Source organism: Gopherus flavomarginatus, chromosome 3, assembly GCF_025201925.1.
Source record: "Gopherus flavomarginatus isolate rGopFla2 chromosome 3, rGopFla2.mat.asm, whole genome shotgun sequence".
NCBI classification, from domain to species: Eukaryota; Metazoa; Chordata; order Testudines; family Testudinidae; genus Gopherus; species Gopherus flavomarginatus.
In genome coordinates this window covers 258,644,583-258,667,342 of record NC_066619.1, presented here as the reverse complement: position 1 = coordinate 258,667,342, position 22,760 = coordinate 258,644,583, and positions in this window count along the sequence as shown.

Genomic DNA, 22,760 nt, shown 5'->3' with positions numbered 1-22,760 from the left:
CTAAAAATAACCATGACAAAATCTTAGCCTTAGCTATAATCAATCTGCTAAAACTCCCTTGGTCTACAGGCTGTTTCTCTCATTTATAGTTGGGCCTTCTCCCAATTATATCAAGTCACTTCCATTCAATTTCATCCCTAGACCCAGGGGCCCATTCAGGAGTCTACAGTCTTTCTGCAGTCTGCTTCTCCAGCCCATCCTGTGCTCCTGCCTGTGCCTCTCTGCTCCCAGAGCCAGGGCCTGCAGAGAGATTTCCCTTCTCCATTCACCCCCTCACTCAGACGCTTCTTTTCCTTCCTTTCATTAGTATTAGGTGTTCCTCATCAAGCTCAGCTGGGAGGTCCTACTCTGTCACAGAGGTTCATTTCCTTTAAAGTAGTTAATCTCCCTGTGACAACTGCTATTGATAAAAAACATAGTTGTGAATATTTCTTTAGGTTTGGTGTACTTATCATTTTACATTCTTTTTAAGAAAAGAGGTCATTTTTTAAAAAATTATATTTAATAAACAAGTTCCATTCTTGGAACTCCTATGTAACTTCTTGGTCAGGCCATCTGGTTTAGGGGACTTTCCTCCCTTTGTTATTTAATAACTTTTCTATTTCATGTTCTATACCTTTTTAATAGAATTTCCTTAAAAACCCTAATTTATTTTGTAACTTTAGGTAATTTGGGTGATTGACTAATCAGCCTGTGGGTCACTTTAATCTGTTTTCACTAGTAAAAGGTTCTTCATGATATGTTTGGAATTTTTCTTCTGTGCCTATATATTTCATAATTAATTGATTGTCATGGATATCTTTAAGCTGCTAATATATGTTGTAGATTTAGATCGCTATTATCAAGGTTTCTTCCCCACTCTGAACTTTAGGGTACAGATGTGGGGACCTGCATGGACACTTCTAAGCCTAATTACTAGCTTAGATCTGGTATCGCTGCCACCACCCCCAAGTACCCCCTTTTTCCCTGGGTAGTCTTGAGGGACTTCACCAATTTCCTGGTGAACACAGATCCAAACCCCTTGGATCTTAAAACAGGGAGAAATTAACCATCCCCTCTCCTTTCCCCCACCAGTTCCTGGTGAGTCCAGATCCAATCCCCTTGGATCTAAAAAAAGAAAAAATCAAACAGGTATTAAGAAAAAGGCTTTAATTAAAGAAAAGAAAAGTAAAAGAAAACCCTCTGGGAGAGATTAGCATACCCGCTCCTCTCACAGACAACAGATTCAAAACACAGAGGATGTTCCCCTGGGCACAAATTAGTTACACAAAAAAATACCCAAATACCCAATTTTGATAATTCCCTTAATAGTACCAAAACAAGTTACAAAGAAAATAAACATAAACCTATTTATCCCTTTCTAAAACTTACTACTCTGATAAGAGGCTGGTTCCTTGATCTTTTTCACTCCAGCTGAAACTGAAACTCTAAACAAAGGAAAACTTCCCTCCTTCCTTTTGAAACATCTTGTTCCCCCATTGGTTCCTCTGGTCAGGTGTCAACTAGGTTAGGTGAACTTCTTAACCCTTTTCAGGTAAAAGCGGCATTAACCTTTAACTATCTGTTTATGACAGCTTTAAATAAATTTAGCCAACATTTTCCCCAGTTTATTTCCCCACTCAAAATATTTTGCTTAATTTTTTAAAAAATAACATTTTCTGTTTCTCCATGTGTACAAAATATTTAAATCAGTTTGTTTTGATCTTTTCTTTTTCTCATGCTAAGCTGAATAGGAAACTACATATCCTTGAAGCACTAGTTTCATTGTCTTTCAAAGCAGTGAGTGGAGGGGTGGAATCTCTGTATTTAGTTTCTAAATATACATTTACTGTTTCTTTTTTAATAGTTATATGCTTTTATGATGGCAAAGCACATTATTAAATCTCCATTGGCTAGTTTGAAGACCTGAATTCCTGTCTATACCTCCCAATGGTGTGCCACGATATTTTTTTAGTAAGTCATGCAAAAATTTTTTAGCTAATAGATAAAAAGATGTTTTTCTAATACACGCATAGCAATTAATAAACTTAGTACATTCATTTTGGCAAATACTAATAGTCAAATGTAGTGATAGCTGAGCATATACAAATATATGATTACCTAATCTTTCTACTGAAATTGAAAATCCATTCTTCTATCTCTTTTGAGAAACTCCTCGGTGACCAAGTCATAGAAATCTGATAAGCTAAGCAGATACCTAATCAGTTCCTTTTTTATATTAAGTAAAGCCAAGTTGGACAGGTGTTCAGCTCCTTGGGCATTTCATGTGAATGTTTTAATGCACGTTAAAGTTGAAAAAGACCTTGCCACTGTGGCTGAAGAGTAGGAAATAGTCAGAATTAATGCAGCCAACTTGTTGACCTTAGAGAAGCAAGTATGTAAATCCAGCATATAAATAGTTTCATACTGTTCAAATGAACCTTTCCCTTGCAGCTGTTCTGAGCTGTACAGAGCTCACACCATTTGGAACGCAACCAGCTAATGTAAAAAAATTTTCAGATAAGATCCTATCAGAGATTCAAGAATATCAACCCAAAAATATGTCTGGAGCTCCTTGAATCTTTTTGGATTCAGCATATGGACACATTTAATTTTCTCTTCACTCCCAAATCATACTGATAGCTATTCACTGATATTGTCAATAACCTCCAAGAAGAGACACGCATATGTTGCTTGGCCTTCCCCTGCTCTTTTTCCCAAGGTTCATATGTACCTAGCTCTGACACCTCTTTCTAAAACTCATCAAAAGTTTGTCGCTTTTGGTAAATTTTATCTAATGTATCAAAATCTGCTGAATACAAAACCCAGTGTCATGCATCCTGCTTTGAAGAATGTCAAACACGACTTCTGTTACTTTAAGAATTTTGTTGCAGAGGCAAAGGAGAAACGAAAACTGAAAATCATCAAGTATGGTCAGAAAACCATCGGCTGAGGAAAAAGCTGGATTTTGTGCAACACTTTTGAAAAGTTTGATCAGAGCTTTTCTGTTTTGCTTAACAATTTGTAGAAGACTTGAATGAAAATTCCACTTTGTGGTGCAAAGAGAAGGCACTCTCTGTTCATGTATGTTTTGAAGAAGTTAGGCCCACTTGGAGATAGAGAGAAAAATGCAGATATTCCTTCCAAATTTGTGAAGAAAATCTTACATTCTCTGATACTGTTTGCTGCAAGACTGAGGACAAGATTTAAAACATGAGCACAGCAATGGACAAAAATTGCACGAGGGAACTTTTCACAAACACATTTCTGAAGCCTGCTTACATCATCTGCCATTATTGCTGTACTATCATATGTCTGAGCTACTAATTTATCATCAGATTTAAACTTCTGGCACACCATTTCAGCATGCTGGCAAAGGTCAGCTGTAGTTAAACTGTTACTAACTTCAGTAAAACCAACAAACCATTCTGTAGCATCACCATTTTTGGTCACATAATGCAGTACAGTCGAAAGCTAAGACTTATTGGCAATAGCTGAAGTTTTATCAAGTAAAATAGCAACAAATGGTACTTTCTCAATTTGTTTGGCAATGGCATTAAGTTGGGCATTTCTTACTGCTTTGACGAGGTCATTCTGAATTCTGTTCGATCTTGCAGAAAAAGCATTAGAAATTTACAAATGCTGCTTGAATAAAGCATTGAACTCACTAATTCTAAGGTTTCTCCATAATTGCCCTGATTCAGGGAGTTATGCCCAGCTCTTGTTCTCCAAGATGACATACAACAACAATTAATCATTGCAAAATAGCCCAATTCTGACAAATTTTTTCATTGTGTTGCCCATCTAACTGAAGATCAGTGGGAGCTTGTCCAAATGTTCATAACTGTATACAGGTTGCTAGGTTTTGCCAGCTAGTTTCAGGATGTCTGCAGGAATTGTACAGGTTATTTAGATCATTGTATCTTGCCTTATTCCATGTCTTCTTTTCATTTAATAAAAAGTAGACAGGGTCAACAGTATAGCTTGTTTGCTTCTGCACACCCACAGTTCCATTCACGTTGGTACACCACAGTGCTTCACTGAAATACCATTTCAACTCTTTTCCTGCTTTTCAGTAAGTACTCTCTAAGTCCAATTTTGGTTTTGTCCTTTTATTTCTTTTTTTTGTTGTTGAATAGTCTCTTGCACTAAATGATTTAGTGATCAATTTGCACTAAACTTTCCATCCTGATAAATAGATCATGCCGTTAGCTCTGTTCTACCACAGATGATTCAGTTCTTCATTTGTATGCCTTAGCTACTTTTTCCAAAGCACATCCAGTCAGGAAATCAGCTGCCTGCAGAGTCATGTTGCCTAGGCAATGTGATACAACTTGGAGCATTGCATGCTTTGCCAGAAAAACAAGAAGACATCTTATGTGAACAGATTCATTACATGCAGGGCTTTCTTATTTTCGTAGAAATTTTTTTTTTGCAAATTTTCAGGCATGCAATGCACGTGTTGCATGCACAGAAGATACACCATGATACCTCTATATATATTGAAGTGTGATCTGAAATCGTGATACTTACTATCTGTAGCTGAATTACATTTCGAAAGACACCCACAGATGTGTGGAGGAAATTAAATACTTTTAATCAATATTTGACATGTGGTAGTGAAATGTGTATCTCTTATAATAGATGCAAATGTCTCCAGAGATCTTTGCATTCCAAATCTTTTGCTTTATTTGAATGGGATTCTGTTCATTGCATTGTCTAAGTGATAGTTAAATCTCCATCACTATAAAATGGTTCTTACCTATATTTACTATATTTGTGAAACTTTCATCTTCACGTGGGGACATGTATTAATGCAGAGTGTGATGAGGCAACGGCCCCTCACTGGCAGAAAAGGGGTTAAATGCAGCCATAGGGAGGCTGCACTGGAGGCAGCCAATTAGAAAGGGGCTGAGAGGTGTAGCCAATCATGGCCTGACAGGCTCATATAAGGGCTGCAGGGCTGATCAGAGTTGTGTGGAGCTTGAGGTGGGAAGGTCAGACTTCTAGCAGGAGGAAGGAGTGCCAGCACCCTGGACAGAGCAGTGCTGCCAGCAGGGACCAAGGAAGCCAGAGGGAGATCCTGGCTAGCTTCTAAGACAGGCAGGCTGAAGTCCTGAGGTAAGGGCAAAGAAGGCACTGAGGGCCATGGGAAATGGCCCAGGGAAAGGTAAAGAGATGTTGGAGGGGACGCAGCATGTGGCTGCCATGTACAGGGTCCCAGGGCAGGGACACAGTGTAATGGGTGGGCCCAGGTCCCGTCCCTTTCTTGCCACTGAGGAAGTAGCCAGACAATTGGCCGTGGCTTCCACTGAAGGAATTGGCTGGACAGTTGACTGCAGTTTTCCCAGAATGGGGAAGAACCAAGTGTGACACAGCCAGAGCACTGTGCCCTGAAAAGGATGCCATGGTCCTTGGGGTGACATGGGTCCAGAAGCAGAGGTAATGATGGGCAAGACACCACCAGAAGAGGGTGCAGAGCTAGTTCCCAAGACAGCCAGCAGGAGGTGCTGCAGTGGTGAGTCGCACCTTCACACAGAATAATTAGCTGGCCTTGTACTTCACCTGTGAACACTGCTGCTGTACAAACATTTACAGTTCCCATTAAAAGGTCTTGTTTATTATGACAAGTATCCTTCCTACAAGTTACATGTGATTCTGCCAGCACCTGATTTATCCAGTCTTTAATTTCACGTGTCCTTGATAGGGAAGTGACTTGCTAAGGCCATGCAGCAGGCCAGTAACAGAGCTAGAATAGGATACAACTCTTTTGAGTACTGAGCCATACTGCTTTTCTTAAATCCTTTAATATTCCAAGCATGCAGTTTGTTTTTCAGCATTGTGTCGGCTGTGTATTTAGTGTAAAAATAACTGGAAATAATATTAAAGCAGATTTTGATGTATACATATACTATAAACTCGGAGTTCCTGAGCTTAGTCACGCATAGCCTGTTCCTCAAGAGAGTTCTCTAGAATAAATATGTCCCAATTTCTGGATATGGTTTAGGCATATTGTCATTAAAAATGAGCTGAGTTTTATAGTTGGATATGAACAATTATCTCCATTTTAAATTTCTATAAAAGAATGTACAGTTAAAGAAAGCTGAGGTAATTAACGTTGCATAATTGAAACAGTTTATCAGTGCAATGTCATGCAGGAGGCTTCTACCCCATATTTAAAAAAGGCATTTGGGGACAGCCTGCCAAAACATTGAGGTACAATTTTCTACAGGGGATGCCATCTTTGGTATTTACTTATTTTCTAGTCTCTGTCCTATATCCCTCTAGAAGATAAAGGGTGCCTTGCCATTAAACACTCACTATTGTAAAGACACACACAATTTTTTTTCAGTCAAGAAGATTAGGCAGTGGCACACTCCCCTCAAACAAAGGTACACATGGCACAGAACATTGATCCCATATAGCCTCTCAAACCACTGAATATTAAACTTCATTAATTTTGCACAAAGGAGATCAATTCTTCCACAGATCCATTACAATGGGTCTCACACAAGCTTGCAGCTCCTTGGAGACAGCTACCAGATGTGTCAATTGCAGCAGGCTGGGAATGGCCACATCCTTGAAGCCATCACCAGTTCAGTCTGCCTCAAGCAGCTGCAGGAAGGCTTCACTAGACCTCCTGCTCAGAGCAGCAAAACAACAAAACAGAAGGGGATCACTTTTTCCCTTAATATTTCAATTATTGGATACCAAATGTCAGTGGGCTGTTATTTAATATCTGTGCCTGATCAGCAAGATTTCTGGAAACCCCCTTCTGATCCTGACATAGCTGGATGCAGGCCTCTTTGGAAGGAACACCTCACCTGCTATCCAGAGGAATAGAAGAGCTGCCAGGCTAACTGGAGCCCACCCACTGTAGGTCAACTATCCCCACTACTGACCTAAGGCCCTTTGCAAAGGAGGATGTCCTCAGGACGGTTATAGAGATGGAAACTTGACCTCTGAGTAACTCACCCAGGGGAAGGAGCAGCACACAACAGGGTGGAAAGGGGGGTTGGTAAAATAAGTAAACAGAATCTGTAAGGAGAAGTCAGCCAGAGACCCCAGCAACAGCAAAAGCAGGGACTGCTGCTTTGAGAGGCAAGAGGAGGTAAAATGGGATATATCTGAGGCTCCCTCCCTCCTCTAACACCAGAACTAGGCAGAGGACGTCCTCCTGTGGGGGCACTAGGGTTCATGTATGTGTGTGTGGAGCGGGGGATAACTTCAGAAAGGAGCCAGGAAGAGACTCCAGCTGGCAGGAACAGCTAAAGTGGGGACAGAGACTTTTCTACAGTTCGGAGTAGTTTTTCTCTGCCCACTGTTTCCTCCAATCCTTCCGCCCCACAATCTCTTCACTTCAACTTCACTCCATACCTTCCTTTCTTACCCTCGACTCCCCTTCTGTCCCCCTCAGCTCCTTTATCTTTAGAGTTCCCTCTTCCTTCAGTTTTAGCTCATTCCCTCCTAACTAAACCCTATCAAATAACATAAAACTTATGGCACTAACATGCTATTTGACACTGCACTTATCACTCTGCTTTTGTGTTTTATGCCTTTCCACCCACTGCTTTGTCTAACTACTCCTGGGGGAACGCTGCACCACAGTACAATGAAGAATTTTGCAGAAATTAATGTTGGGCATGCAGAATTTCCTTTTTTCCCCACAGAAATGGGCTGCACAGATGTTGGCTACCACTAAGGGCCGCTGGATCCAACAGAGCCCAGCTGACAAATAGAAGACAAGGCCGAGGGGAGCGGGAGGAAACTGGAGGGTTCCCAGCAGCTGCAGTTCTCAGCATACCTTGAAGGAAGGAGGAGGCAATGCGCAGGAAACTCTGTGCAAGCCTGGGACCCAGCATCAGGCTGTTTCTCCCTCTGGATCCCTGGGCTCTTGAAGGGTAGGGGTGTGAATGTCTAGGCCAGGGACAGCCCCACGACTGGGCTCGGGGGGGGGCACAGCTGGGCTCTAGGGGGTTAGAGGATTACAGAGTCATAGGATTGGAAGGGACCTCAAGAGATCATCTAGTCCCTTCCCCGGCACTTATGGCAGGACTAAGTATTATCTAGACCATCCCTGACAGGTGTTTGTTTAACCTGCTCTTAAAAATCTCCAGTGATGGAGATTCCACAACCTCCCTAGGCAATTTATTCCAGTGCTTAACTACCCTGACAGTTCCTAATATCCAACCTAAAAGTCCCTTGCTGCAATTTAAGCCAATTGCTTTTTGTCCTATCCTCAGAGGTTCAGAAGAACATTTTCTCCCTCCTCCGTGTAACAATCTTTCATGTACTTGAAACTGTTATCATGGGCCCTCTTGGTCTTCTCTTCTTCAGACTAAACATACCCAGTTTCAGCAAAGAGTCCTGTGGCACCTTATAGACTAACAGACGTATTGGAGCATGAGCTACCCACGAAAGCTCATGCTCCAATATGTCTGTTAGTCTATAAGGTGCCACAGGACTCTTTGCTGCTTTTACAGATCCAGACTAACACAGCTACCCATCTGATACTTAAACCCAATTTCATCAATCTTTCCTCATGGGCCCTATTTTCTAGACCTTTAATCATTTTTGTTACTCTTCTCTCGACTTTCTCCACTTTGTCCACGTCTTTCCTGAAATGTCGCACCCAGAACTGGACAAAATACTCCAGTTCAGGCCTCATAAGTGCGGAGCAGAGCGAAAAGATTACTTCTCATGTCTTAGTTACAACACTCCTGCTAATACACCCCAGGAAGATGTTTGCTTTTTTTGCAACAGTGTTACACTGACTCATATTTAGCTTGTGATCCACTATAACCCCCAGATCCCTTTTCACATTACTCCTTCCTAAGCAGTCATTTCCTATTTTGTATGCGTGCAACTGATTGTTCCTTCCTAAGTGGAGTACTTTGCATTTGTCCGTATTGAATTTCATCCTATTTACTTCAGACCATTTCTCCAGTTTGTCCAGATCATTTTGAATTATAACTCTATCTCCCAAAGTACTTGCAGCCCCTCCCAGCTTGGTATCATCCGCGAACTTTATAAGTGTACTCTCTATGCCATTGTCTAATTAATTGATGAAGATATTGAACAAAACCAGACCCAGAACTGATCCCAGTGGGACCCCACTTGTTATGCACTTCCACCATGACTGTGAACTACTGTGGATGGTTTTCCAGCCAGTTATGCACCCACCTTATAGTAGCTCCATCTAGGTTGTATTTCCCTAGTTTTTTTATGAGAAGGTCATGCAAGACAGTATCAAAAGCTCTAATAAAGTCAAGATATACCAAATCTACCTCTTCCCCCTATCCACAAAGCTTGTTACCTTCTCAAAGAAAACTATCAGGTTGGTTTGACATGATGTGTTCTTGACAAATCCATGCTGACTGTTACTTATTACCTTCTAGGTGTTTGCAAATTGATTAGTTAATTATTTGCTCCATTTTCTTTCTGGGTACTGAACTTAAACTGATTGCTCTGTAATTCCCCAGGTTGTCATTTCTGGTCCTGAAGTTTTTTTGCTGCAGGATGGCCACCTTAAGGTCTGCTATAGTGTGGCCAGGGAAGTTGAAGTGTTCTCCTACAGGTTTTTGTATCTTGCCATTCCTAATATCTGATTTGTGTCTGTTTATCCTTTTCCGTGCGACTGTCCAGTTTGGCCGATGTACATAGCAGAGGGGCATTGTTGGCATATGATGGCATATATTACATTGGTGGACGTGCAGGTGAATGAACCGGTGATGGTATGGCTTCAACCTCCTTGGCCACACTATAGCAGACCTTAAGGTGGCCATCCTGCAGCTAAAAAACTTCAGGACCAGACTTCAAAGAGAAACTGCTGAGCTTCAGTTCATCTGCAAATTTGACACCATCAGCTCAGGATTAAACAAAGACTGTGAATGGCTTGCCAACTACAAAACCAGTTTCTCCTCCCTTGGTTTTCACACCTCAACTGCTAGAACAGGGCCTCATCCTCCCTGATTGAACTAACCTCATTATCTCTAGCTTGCCTGCATATATATATACCTGCCCCTGGAAATTTCCACTACATGCATCTGACGAAGTGGGTATTCACCCACAAAAGCTCATGCTCCAAAATGTCTGTTACTCCATAAGGTGCCACAGGATTCTTTGCTGCTTTTACACTTGCTTCTAATGTATTTGTAAAATGTTTTCTTTTTACCCTTTATGTCTCTAGCTAGTTTGATCTTGTTTTGTGCCTTGGCCTTTCTAATTTTGTCCCTACAAACCTGTGTTATTTGTTTATATTCATCATTTGTAATTTAGCCTAGTGTAGCGAGGGGGCACCATTCCCCTGCGCTCCTGAGGGACATAGGCCAGAGAAGGTGCGGCCACGGGCAGAGGCCCCGCCGCCTGTCCCTGCCCCCCGGAAGTCAAGGGGTGGGACAGGAAGTCCAAGGCCCGTCCCGCCTGTCCCGCCCCCTGGAAGTCAGGGGGCGGGGCCGGAAGTACAAAAGCCCGGCCCCAGCGCTCAGTTAGGAGGAGGCTGCCAGAGAAGGCAGACGCTAGGATCTGAGCTCCTGCTGGGCCCGGCCTACCCTGTGCCCGGTACCCGGAGGGGTACTGGCCTGACCTCCCCGGGGCCAGTACCCAGAGGAGCCGACTGAGCGGTCCGACGCTCGGCCTGTGGAGAAGCTGTCTGGACCTCCCGACGCCCGGTACCCCGAGGAGTGGACTGGACCTCCCGACACCCGGTACCCCGAGGAGTGGACCGGACCTCCCGACACCGGTACCCCAACGAGGACTGGACCTCCCAACGCCGGACGCCCTGAGGAACCCATGATCTGGGACCCCCTGGACTACGCTGGCAGAGGGCAGGTACCCAGTGAGGGGGAGGTTGGAAGTGGCCCGGGGGCAGCCGACCCCAGTCAGGCTGCAGGCTCACCTGAGCCGATGGCAGTGTGTTTCAGTCAGGATCCCCCACTGATCACTAGCAGTGTTGACCGCTACTAGGGCCTCGGGCTGGAACGCAGTGGAGTGGGAGGGCCTGCGCTCCCCCTGCCACCCCTTCAAGGGTGGCAGACTCCCCCTCCCCTGACTGGTGGAAGCTATATACTGTTCCCTGTCGCTAAGCCCCTCCTGAAAGGCCTGAGCATAGACTGTGTTGCCCTGCCCTGCCCAAGGGCCTGGGCGGACTTATATACTGTTCCCCTGTCGCTCAGCCCCTGCTGAAAGGCCTAAGCGTAGACTGTGTGTGTTGCCCCGCCCTGCCCAAGGGCCTAGGCTTATATATATATACTGTTACCTTGTCGCTCAGCCCCTGCTGAACGGCCTGAGCGTAGACTGTGTGCGTTGCCCCGCCCTGCCTAAGGGCCTGGGCCACTTGCTAACTGTTGTGGGTTCACTCCACCCCGCAGCAAGGGACGGGCCCCGAATCAACGGAGCGCGGTGGGCCGGCGTGGCTCCCCTCCGCCCGCAAGGAGGGTTGAGCCCCGGCGCCGCTCTACTACACCTAGTTTCCACTTTTTGTATGACTCCTTTTTGATTTTTGAAGATTGAAGATCTCCTGGTTAAGCCAGGTTGGGGAGGAACTGGTGGTCAAGGTACATGTAGGTACCAATGACATGGGGAAGGATAGGAGAGAGGTCCTGGTGGCCAAATTTAGGCTGCTAGGAAAGAGATTGAAGTCCAGGACCTCCATGGTAGCATTCTATGAAATGCTTCCAGTTCTATGCTCAGGGCCAGTAAGACAGGCAGAACTGCAGGGGCTCAATGCATGGATGAGATGATAATGTAGAGAGTCGGAGTTTAGATTTATTAGGAACTGGGGAAACTTTTGGGAAAGGGGGAGCCTATACAGGAAGGATGGGATCCACCTAAACCAAAAGGGAATCAGATTGCTGGCACTTAAAATTAAAAAGGTCATAGAACAGTTTTTAAACTAAGGGCTGGGGGAAAGCCAACAGGTGCAGAGGACGACGTGTTTCGGACAGACACATTCCTTAGGGGAGGATCTATTAATGGAGATTCTCTACCTCCTAGGAGGAGGAGGATGGAAGATGATAAAATACAGGTAGGATCTGATGAGAAACAGTCAAATGAAGAAAAAGTCCGATTCAATTACATCATGTAATGACAGACAGCTAAAAAGTGACAAGTTTTTAAAGTGCTTATATATCAATGCTAGAAGTCTAAATGATAAGATGGGTGAGCTACAGTGCCTTGTATTAAATGAGGATATAGATAAAATAGACATCACAGAAACTTGGTGGAATAAGGATAATCAATGGGACACAGCAATACCAGGGTACAACTATATGCAAGGACAGAACAAGTCATACTGGTGGGGAAGGAAGCGTAGAATCAAATGAAATAAAAATCTTAAATGAACCAAACTGTACCATAGAATCTCTAAGGATAGTAATTCCATACTTGAATAACAAGACTATAGCAATAGGGATATATTACTGACTACCTGACCAGGATGGTGATAGGGACTGTGAAATGCTCAGGGAGATTAGAGCGGCTATAAAAATTTAAAAAACGCAGTAATAATGGGGGATTTCAACTAGTCACCTCAGGAAGAAATGTAAAGATACAGTTTCTTGACACCTTAATGACTGCTTCTTGGAGCAGCTAATCCTGGAACCCACAAGGGGAGAGGCAAATTTTGATTTAGTCCTAAGTAAAACACAGGATCTGGTCCAAGAGGTGAATATAGCTGGACTGCTTGGTAATAGTGACCATAATATAATTAAATTTAACATCCCTGTGGCTGGGAAAACACAACAGCAGCCCAGCACTGTAGCATTTAATATCAGAAAGGGGGACTACATAAAAATGAGGAAGTTAGTTAAACAGAAATCAAAAAGTACAGAGCAAAAAGTGAAATTCCTGAAAGTTGCATGGAAACTTTTTAAAGACACCATAATAGAGGCTCAACTTAAATGTATACCCCAAATTAAAAACATAGTAATAGAACCAAAAAGATGGCCACCGTGGCTAAACAACGAAGTAAAAGAAGCAGTGAGAGGCAAAAAGACATGCTTTAAAAAGTGGAAGTTAAATCCTAGTGAGAAAAAAAGAAAGGAGCATAAACTCTGGCAAATGAAGTGTAAAAATATAATTAGGAAGGCCAAAAAAGAATTAATAGCAATTTTTCTTAAGTATATCAGAAGCAAGAAACCTGCTAAACAACCAGTGGAGCCATTGGACAATCAAGATGCTTAAGGAGCATTCAAGGATGATAAGGCCATTGTGGAGAAACTAAATGAATTATTTGCATCGGTCTTCACAGCTGAGGATGTGAAGGAGATTCCCAAACCTGAGCCATTCCTTTTAGGTGACAGATCTGAGGAATTGTTCCAGATTGAGGTGTCAGTAGAGGAGATTTTGGAACAAATTGATAAACTAAATAGTAATAAGTCACCACGACCAGATGGTATTCACCCAAGAATTCTGAAGGAACTCAAATGTGAAATTGCAGAATTCCGAAGGAACTCAAATGTGAAATGATAGGTTGTAGTTTGCAACCTATCATTTAAATCAGCTTCTGTACCAAATGACCAGAGGATAGCTAATGTGATGCCAATTTTTAAAAAAGGCTCCAGAGGTGATCCAGACAATTATAGGCCAGAAAGCCTGAGTTCAATACCAGGCAAACTGGTTGAAAATATAATAAAGAACAAAATTGTCAGACACATAGATTAACATAATTTGTGGGGGAAGATACAAAAAACATGCTGACAAGGGAAATCATGCCTCAATCTACTAGAATTCAACAAACATGTGGACCAGGGGGATCCAGTGGATAAAGTGTATTTAGATTTTCAGAAAGTCTTCGGCAGGGTCCTTCACCAAAGGCTCTTAAGCAAAGTAAGCTGTCATGGGATAAGAAGGAAGCTCCTCTCATGAATCAGTAGCTGGTTAAAAGATAGGAAACAAAGGGTAGAAATAAATGGTCAGTTTTCAGAATAGAGAGAAGTAATTAGTGGTGTCCCCCAGGGGTCTGTACTGGGCCCAGTCCTATTCAACATATTCATAAATAATGTGGAAAAAGGGGTAAGCAGTGAGATGGCAAAATTTGCAGATGATACAAAACTACTCAAGATAGTTAAGTCCCAGGCACACTGCAAAGAGCTACAAAAGGATCTCAAAACTGGGTGACTGGGCAAAAAAATGGCGGATGAAATTCAATGTTGATAAATGTAAAGTAACACACATTGGGAAACATAATCCCAACTATACATATAAAATGATGGGGTCTAAATTAGCTGTTACCACTCAAGAAAGATCTTGGAGTCATTGTGCATAGTTCTCTGAAAACATCCACTCAATGTGCAGTGACAGTCAAAAAAGCAAACAGAATATTGGGAATCATTAAGAAAGGGATAGATAAAACAAAAAATATCATATTGCCTCTATATAAATCCATGGTACACCCACATCTTGAATACTGCATGCAAATGTGGTTACCCCATCTCAAAAAAAAGATATATTGGAATTGGAAAAGGTTTAGAAAAGGGTAATAAAAATGATTTAAGGGTATGGAACGGCCACTATATGAGGAGAGATTAATAAGATTGGGACCTTTCAGCTTAGAAAAGAGATGAGTAAGGGGGAATATGATTGAGGTCTATAAAATCATGACTGGTGTGGAGAAAGTAAATCAGGAAGTGTTATTTACTCCTTCTCATAACAAAAGAACTAGGGGGCACCAAATGAAATTAATTGGCAGCAGGTTTAAAACAAACAAAAGGAAGTATTTTTTTCACACAATGCACAGTCAACCTGTGGAACTCGTTGCCGGAGGATGTTGTGAAGACCAAGACTATAACAGGGTTCAAAAAAAGAAGTAGGTAAGTTCAAAGCCATTGATGGACCTATCATCCATCACCCAGGATGGGCAGGGATGGTGTCCCTAGCCTCTGTTTGCCAGAAGCTGGGAATGGGCGACGGGATGGATCACTTGATGATTAACTGTTCTGTTCATTCCTTCTGGCGTCGGCACCAACTTCTACTGGCGCCAGTGGGTGCTTGAACGCCCTCTGCCCAGGGCCCTGCTGTAACTTGTTCACCTGCACATCAATCAATGTGACATATGGCATCATGTGCCAGCAATGCCCCTCTGCTATGTACATTGGCCAAACTGGACAGTCTCTACACAAAAGAATAAATGGACTCAAATCTGATAGGAATCATAACATTCAAAAACTAGGAGGAGAACACTTCAACCTCTCTGGCCACTCAGTAACAGACCTAAAGGTGGCAATTTAGCAACAGAAAAGCTTCAAAAACAGACTCCAGCGAGAAACTGCTGAACTTGAATTAATATGCAAATTAGACACTATCAGTTTAGGCTTGACTAGAGACTGGGAATGGCTGAACCATTACACACAATGGATCTATTTCCCCATGTTAAGTATTCTCACACCTCTTGTCAAACTGTCTGTAATGGGCTATCTTGATTATCACTACAAAGGTTTTTTTTCTCTTAATTAATTAGCCTCTTAGAGTTGCTAGGACAACTCCCACATTTTCATGTTCTATGTATGTGTATATATATCTCCTCATTATATGTTCCATTCTATTCATCCAATTAAGTGGGCTGTAGCCCACGAAAGCTTATGCTCAAATAAATTTGTTAGTCTCTAAGGTGCCACAAGTACTCCTGTTCTTATTAAACAAAGGAGACCCTCTGAAGAGGGTGCTCTTTAGTACCCAAAGGCCTGCTTAAACTTGCTTATACCCCAGGTGAAAGCATTAAGGTGTGAGAGATTCGACTACAAGGTTCCTGTACTTTTTCTGAGAGACTGATTGGGTCTTCAGTCCTTTGGTTCCTCTACACAAAGGAGGGTCTTAACTCGTATCTCCTCTCCAAAAAGTGTAATCAATTGTACAGCTGACAGGAACTTTTCGTCCCCATCCAAGGGGGGGAAAAATATATTAAATGTACCATATGTGACCTGTGATGCTCAGTGAAGGAGTAGGGATGTTGAACCAGTTGCCAGTCTGTAATTCTGCCAAATATTTAAGAGAGCATATGATCTGTAACTGTCTTTCATATTCCATTACTGTACTGTATTAGCTTATTCATCATACCAAATATGTAAGCACTTAGGAATTGTCACCTGAAATTAAATTTAACATGCTCATTTCTTCCCCCCACACCACACTGATTCAGCCATGTATTCTATTCTTCAGTGTGTTTACTTAGATGGCAACTCCCTCTAAAACAATATGTAACAACAAGGGTTAGGTTTGCTTTTATATTCCTTGTATCATGTCAGTTTAAGTACACTGTGGAAGAACTATCACTGAAAATTAAGTGCAACAAATATTCTGCCTCCATTCCAATTCCATATTCCACTTTATGTTGTAGTGTATTGTAATTTTACTCTATTTATTAGACTACAATACCAGATCAGGGAGTGGAACCAATATGTACATTGGCCTGGTATGGGGTTGTGTTCAGTTCCTTTCACTGTGTTCAGGTTCAGTTCTAGTTCAAGTCACCAAAAAAAAAAAAAAAAACAAAATCAACCAACCAAAAAAAACCCAAAACACACTTGAGTTACCAGTTAGGACTGATTCAAGTCAAATTTCAATCTTAATGGAGGTAAATTAAAAAAAGATAATTGAAAATTAACATTGAATATATTTTGATTTTTTGACCATTTATTTTTTTACGTTAATCTTGTGAATTTTCCTAGTGTTGCCTATAAACACATTTTTTAAGAACAATTTGTCTGAGTGAATTTAGATAACATCTTCTAATATTTAGACCTCTATGTGCAAGGATACATTTGAGACCTGACGATGCTTTTTCTAGTTGGGATAGGTCAGGCATGACATTTTTATGAGGTTCCCAGTAGTTTAATTTGTTTTTAGTGAGACGTGGCCCAATCCTTTTTCTGGACGTTCTTTCATCAGACAGCTTTTTCTTTTTGAGCATGTCACAAGCTTTAAGAAGTTATTCTAAATCATCATCCGATCTTTCAATTTCAGACATGTCTGACTGATTCTATCACATCATTATTTTTGACTTCTGACTGAAGCATTTCCATTTTCATCCACATTTTGGTTAAATGAAATTTTGCCTTGACTTTGTGCTCTTCTGACAATAGGAGTTGATATTTAGGATCAAGGTATATACAGGAGAGAATAGTGGTATTTTCAAACAGATTTTTTTTTTGCTTTTTAATTGAAGACAGAAGGATTCAGTAAAAAGAGATTTTTGATGTTTCCAGTGGGCATTTTAACCAAGCACCACAAACATCACCCCTGGCCAGAATATTTGTTTCACTTTAGAAGGCTTCAGTGAAATTGTGATGCCATCTATGGCACTCCATTCTGCTTTGTTAGTTGAAGCTTATGGTTTGAGGTGGTCATGTCCTGGAAGAAATCCCTGAGCTCTAAGAGTTGCTCAAGCATGTCATAAATTGAATGCCACCTGGTAGGACAATCTAAGATTGGGTATTTTAATTTTCTAATGACTACCAACATTGTTTGGTTTCTCAGCTTTTTATAGATATTTCAGCTTCATGTCAGAGATTGTACATTTCTTCAAAGAGTCTTCACCTGCAAGCTGCAGTGCATGGGCACAACAGTGAACTTCCTTTAATATTACACCCATGGCCTCAGCAGATATACTAAATCCAGCTTCTTCAACCATATGAATCAGATAATTTTGATCTTGGTCCACATAGCCTTCTTGATCACTATTCTCAGAGAGTAAATTGTGTTTTCCCCTTCATGCTGAATTTTTTTTGTTCTGCTTCTTCAGTTTTCTGTTCCTCAATTGTTAACTTCTCTCCGTTCACTGTGTTTGCTGCATTTTGTGTTGTGATACAATATATATGCCTTGGATGGCTTGTGTAGATGCCAACAACTGTAAGAATCGTTGATTTTAAATATTCAAAAGTTTCTTTGCTAGAGTCCAAAGAGCAGTGTGTCCTGCAATAATATACTGAATCTTAATTCCTAAAGAAAATCAGCCAAATCATGTGGCACAATCCACTTTCAATGAAATTAGTCTTTATTTCTTTTTTGATCCCTTCCTGAATGGTGGCTGCTATGTTTGCCTCATACGTTTTTAACATCCAGAGTAAGTTTCATCCCCAGGCCTTCCAGAACAGGATCAACAGTTTTGTGAAATTCTGAATCCTTCCATTTACATTGACTAATTCTAGGCAAGCACCCAGTAAGGTAGCTTCATCAATTGTTAATGTAATTGCCTTAGTTATGAACATGGAGTCCAAAGTAACATCTTGTAGCTTCTTGTGCCTGTCCCTCTCTGTTCATCTAGGAGGAAGGCTGAGGGGGGAATTAGCACCAGGGCCTCTGTCACTCAACGGAGTAGCACAGTCAGTAACCTTGGAGCCCAGGCCCTCAGGCACAGCGGGGCCCCAAACGGTGAGTGCACTCTGGCCTGTGGTCAGGACAGAGCAGCAAATTCTATAAGCCCAGGCGCTCCAGCAGGGTGGGGCAGCACACAGGGGGTCCTGGCTGTGGTGGACCACTGACAAATGCAAGCTTCTTGGCCTAGAGTGGGGAGCCTGTCACTCCTTGGGAGGGGAGGGAAGGGAGGTGACAGGGAATAGGGGTACCCGGAACCACCCAACTCCACTGGGTCGCAGCCCAGGGCCCTAACAATGGTGGACTGGTCTGCCACTGAGTCAGCAGGGAATGTGGCTGCAATATTCTGGCCGGCTGTCAGTCAGCAATTCAGCCAAACTATATTTGGCTTCCCTGGGCTACTTTCTACACTCTCATTCAGCAGGTACCTGGGTCCTGGGGCTGTACTTCATCTCACCAAGGTAAACAGCTAGTGGCAGCCCCAACAGCTCTTTGGCATTCCAGGGACCAGCAACTCCGGCAGTCCTTCCGGATCTCTGGTGCTGTAGCAGCCACCATTGGGTATGAGCTCCAGCAGCAGGTGGGAGACATCCTTCTCCTCTGGCAGCTCTTCTCCAACTGAGCTGGAGGGCCCGCCTTTTATATTTCTGGTTCTCATCCTACCTCTCTGCTTCCGGTGAGGCGGGCATGAGTCTCCTGGCTCTGCCCACCAGGGGGCAGTCCCAGCTGTCCTCCCATCTGTCTGAGAGGGAGGCCACATTCCCTCACTACACTTGTGTTGTAGCAGTCTCCTTGGTTGTGGATTCATCAGGACTGCATGCATGTTGTGGTTGTTTGTTATTTCTTCTGAAGAAAGTGCAGCATACTCCTCAGGATGGTGTATTTGAATATGCTTTTCCAAGCTGGTGACATGATTCTCTGACATGATTAAATGTCACTCTAGTTCTGCAACTTGACAGATATTCTTTTTATACTGTCATATTTGAAGAACTTTCATATGGAATTGTGTTGGTTTCTCCCCAGGATTAATTCTTAATTGCTGTAATAAATTACAACATAAATAAATAAATAAATAAATAAATGAACGATAATAGGGCAGCCCTGTTGCATATTTTCAGAATCTAATTAAGTATAGTTGTGTTTTAGCAAAGTAGTGGCAATAAATCTGAGAAGCAATTCAGAGTGGGGTGATCTTGAGTCATGACTGATCCATGTGAGTTTATTTAACTTGCAAACTTTTGCAGAAGTTGTTCTGACTCTAGACTCTGTCTTTCCAAATTGCAAGCTGCTTATAGAATCATAGAATATCAGGGTTGGTAAGGGACCACAGGAGGTCATCTAGTCCAACCCCCTGCTCAAAGCAGGACCAATCCCCAACTAAATCATCCCAGCCAGTGCTTTGTCAAGCCTGACCTTAAAAACCTCTATGGAAGGAGATTCCTCCCTAGGTAACCCATTACAGTGCTTCACCACCCTCCAAGTGAAAAAGTTTTTCCTAATATCCAACCTAAACTGTCCCCACTGCAACTTGAGACCATTACTCCTTGTTCTGTCATCTGGTACCACTGAGAACAGTCTAGATCCATCCTCTATGGAACCCTCTTTCAAGTAGTTGAAAGCAGCTATCAAATCCCCCCTCACTCTTCTCTTCTGCAGACAAACCAATCCCAGTTCCTTCAGTCTCTCCTTATAAGTCATGCGTTTCAGCTCCCTAATCATTTTTGTTGCCCTCTGCTGGACTCTTTCCAATTTTTCCACATCCTTCTTGTAGTGTGGGGCCCAAAACTGGACACAGTACTCCAGATGAGGCCTCAACAATGTTGAATAGAGGGGAATGATCATGTTCCTCAATCTGCTGGCAATGCCCCTTCTTATACAGCCCAAAATGCCCTTAGCCTTCTTGGCAACAAGGGCACACTGTCGACTCATATCCAGCTTCTTATCCACTGTAATCCCTAGGTCCTTTTCTGCAGAACTGCTGCCTAGCCATTGGGTCTCTAGTCTGAACAGTGTATGGGATTCTTCCATCCTAAGTGCAGGACTCTGCACTTGTCCTTATTGAAACTCATCAGATTTCTTTTGGCCCAATCCTCTAATTTGTCTAGGTCCCTCTGTATCCTATCCGTACCCTCCAGTGTATCTACCACTCCTCCCAGTTTAGTGTCATCTGCAAACTTGCTGAGAGTGCAGTGCATGCCATCCTCCAGATCATTAATGAAGATATTGAACAAAACCAGCCCCAGGACCAACCCTTGGGGCACTCCGCTTGATACCGGCTGCCAACTAGACATGGAGCCATTGATCACTACCTGTTGAGCACGATGATCAAGCCAGCTTTCTATTCACCTTGTAGTCCATTCATCCAGCCCATACTTCTTTAACTTGCCAGCAAGAATACTGTGGGAGACCATATCAAAAGCTTTGCTAAAGTCAAGGAATAACACGTCCACTGTTTTCTCCTCATCCACAGAGCCAGTTATCTCATCATAGAAGGCAATTAGGTTAGTCAGGCATGACTTGCCCTAGTGAATCCGTGCTAACTGTTCCTGATCACTTTCCTCTCCTTTAAGTGCTTCAGAATTCATTCCTTGAGGACCTACTCCAGGATTTTTCCAGGGACTGAGGTGAGGTTAACTGGCCTGTAGTTGCCTAGATCCTCCTTCTTCCCTTTTTTAAAGATGGGCACTACAGTAGCCTTTTTCCAGTCATCTGGGACCTCCCTCAGTTGCCATGAGTTTTCAAAGATAATGGCCAATGGCTCTGCAATCACATCCACTAACTTCTTTAGCATCCTCAGGTGCAGCACATCTGGCCCCATGGACTTGTGCTTGTCTAGCTTTTCTAAATAGTCCTGAACCACTTCTTCTACTTCTCAGACTTCTTGCCAGTGCCACTACTTTGTTGATATTCTAGCAATGTATGACTGTGGAGGAGCCTCAAGTGGGGCAGTTGGAGGGAGGAGCCACTCCAGAGGTTATTTTGTTGTCTTGTTTTATAATGAAAATAAAATTATTTAAATATATATATTTTAAAATATTGACCTTAAAATGCTGAAACTTTATTTTAACTGGTAATCCAATTTTTTTGTTAAGTTCAGGTTCAGTAGGTAGCACAAAATTATGCTTCAATTAAAAAATATGGGTTTGAAATGGTTCTCTGGTTCCAGATTATTATTTAAAATAAAAACAACAGGTTAGATATGTGATGGGTTGGATCACAGAAACCCCCTTGGGGCTGCCAACTGATGTACCAAGACTATTTTTGCCCCTGCCTTCTCTGCCAGTTTGGGACTTCAGAACCCTGCCTGGATGTGCCAGACATGCTTGCCGACTACAACCACAGACCCAGGTCTGAACCACATCCCACAAACTGCAGGCTTAACTGAAAGCAGTTTAAAAAGTATTCCTGTCTTTAACACTCAGATGCTCAACTCCCAGTGGGGTCCAAACCACAAATAAATCCGTTTTACCCTGTATAAAGCTTATACAGGGTAAACTCATAAATTGTTTGCCCTCTGTAACACTGATAGAGAGAGATGCACAGCTGTTCCCCCCCCCGGTATTAATTAATAAGTAAAAAGTGATTTTATTAAATATAAGAAGTAGGATTTAAGTGGTTCCAAATGATGACAGACAGAACAAAGTGAATTACCAAGCAAAATAAAATAGAACATGCAAGTCTATGCCTAATACAGTAAGAAAGCTGAATACAGATAAAACCTCACCCTCAGAGGTGTTCCAGTAAGCTTCCTTTTACAGACTAGTCTCCTTCTAGTCTGGGTCCAGAAATCACTCACACCCGCTGTAGTTACTGTCCTTTGTCCCAGTTTCTTTCAGGTATCCTTTGGGGAGGAGAGGCTATCTCTTAAGCCAGCTGAAGACAAAATGGAGGATTCTCCCAGAGGTTTAAATAGACTTTCTGTTGTGGGTGGACACCCCTCCCTCCCCCTGTGTAGTATCCCAGCTACAAGATGGAGTTTTGGAGTCACATGGGCAAGTCACATGTCCATGCATGACTCAGAACTTACCAGTAGCAGCCACTGTTTACATGCTACCTTGAACATCCTCAAGTGTTCTTATGTGGATTGAAGCCTTCCAAGATCCATTGTCTGTTAAGTGTTTCTTGACTGGGCACTTAACTTGCAAATTCTTTTCTAAAGAAGATGCTCAAATGCCTTACTAAGGCTACTTAAAATCAAACAAGTATACAGGCAATATTCATATCTTTAAATACAAAAATGGCAAATACATACAAAATAGGATGAATATATTCAGTAGATCATAACCTTTGCAGAGATATGTTACATGGCATATGTAGAACAAAACATATTCCAGTTATGTCATATATACATTCATAAGCATATTTCCATAAAAATATATGGGGTGCAATGTCACAAGATAGCCCCATATGCTTGTGCTCACTGCTTCTAGAGAAATTTGGGATGAAATGTGACTATGAGATGGTTTGGATAC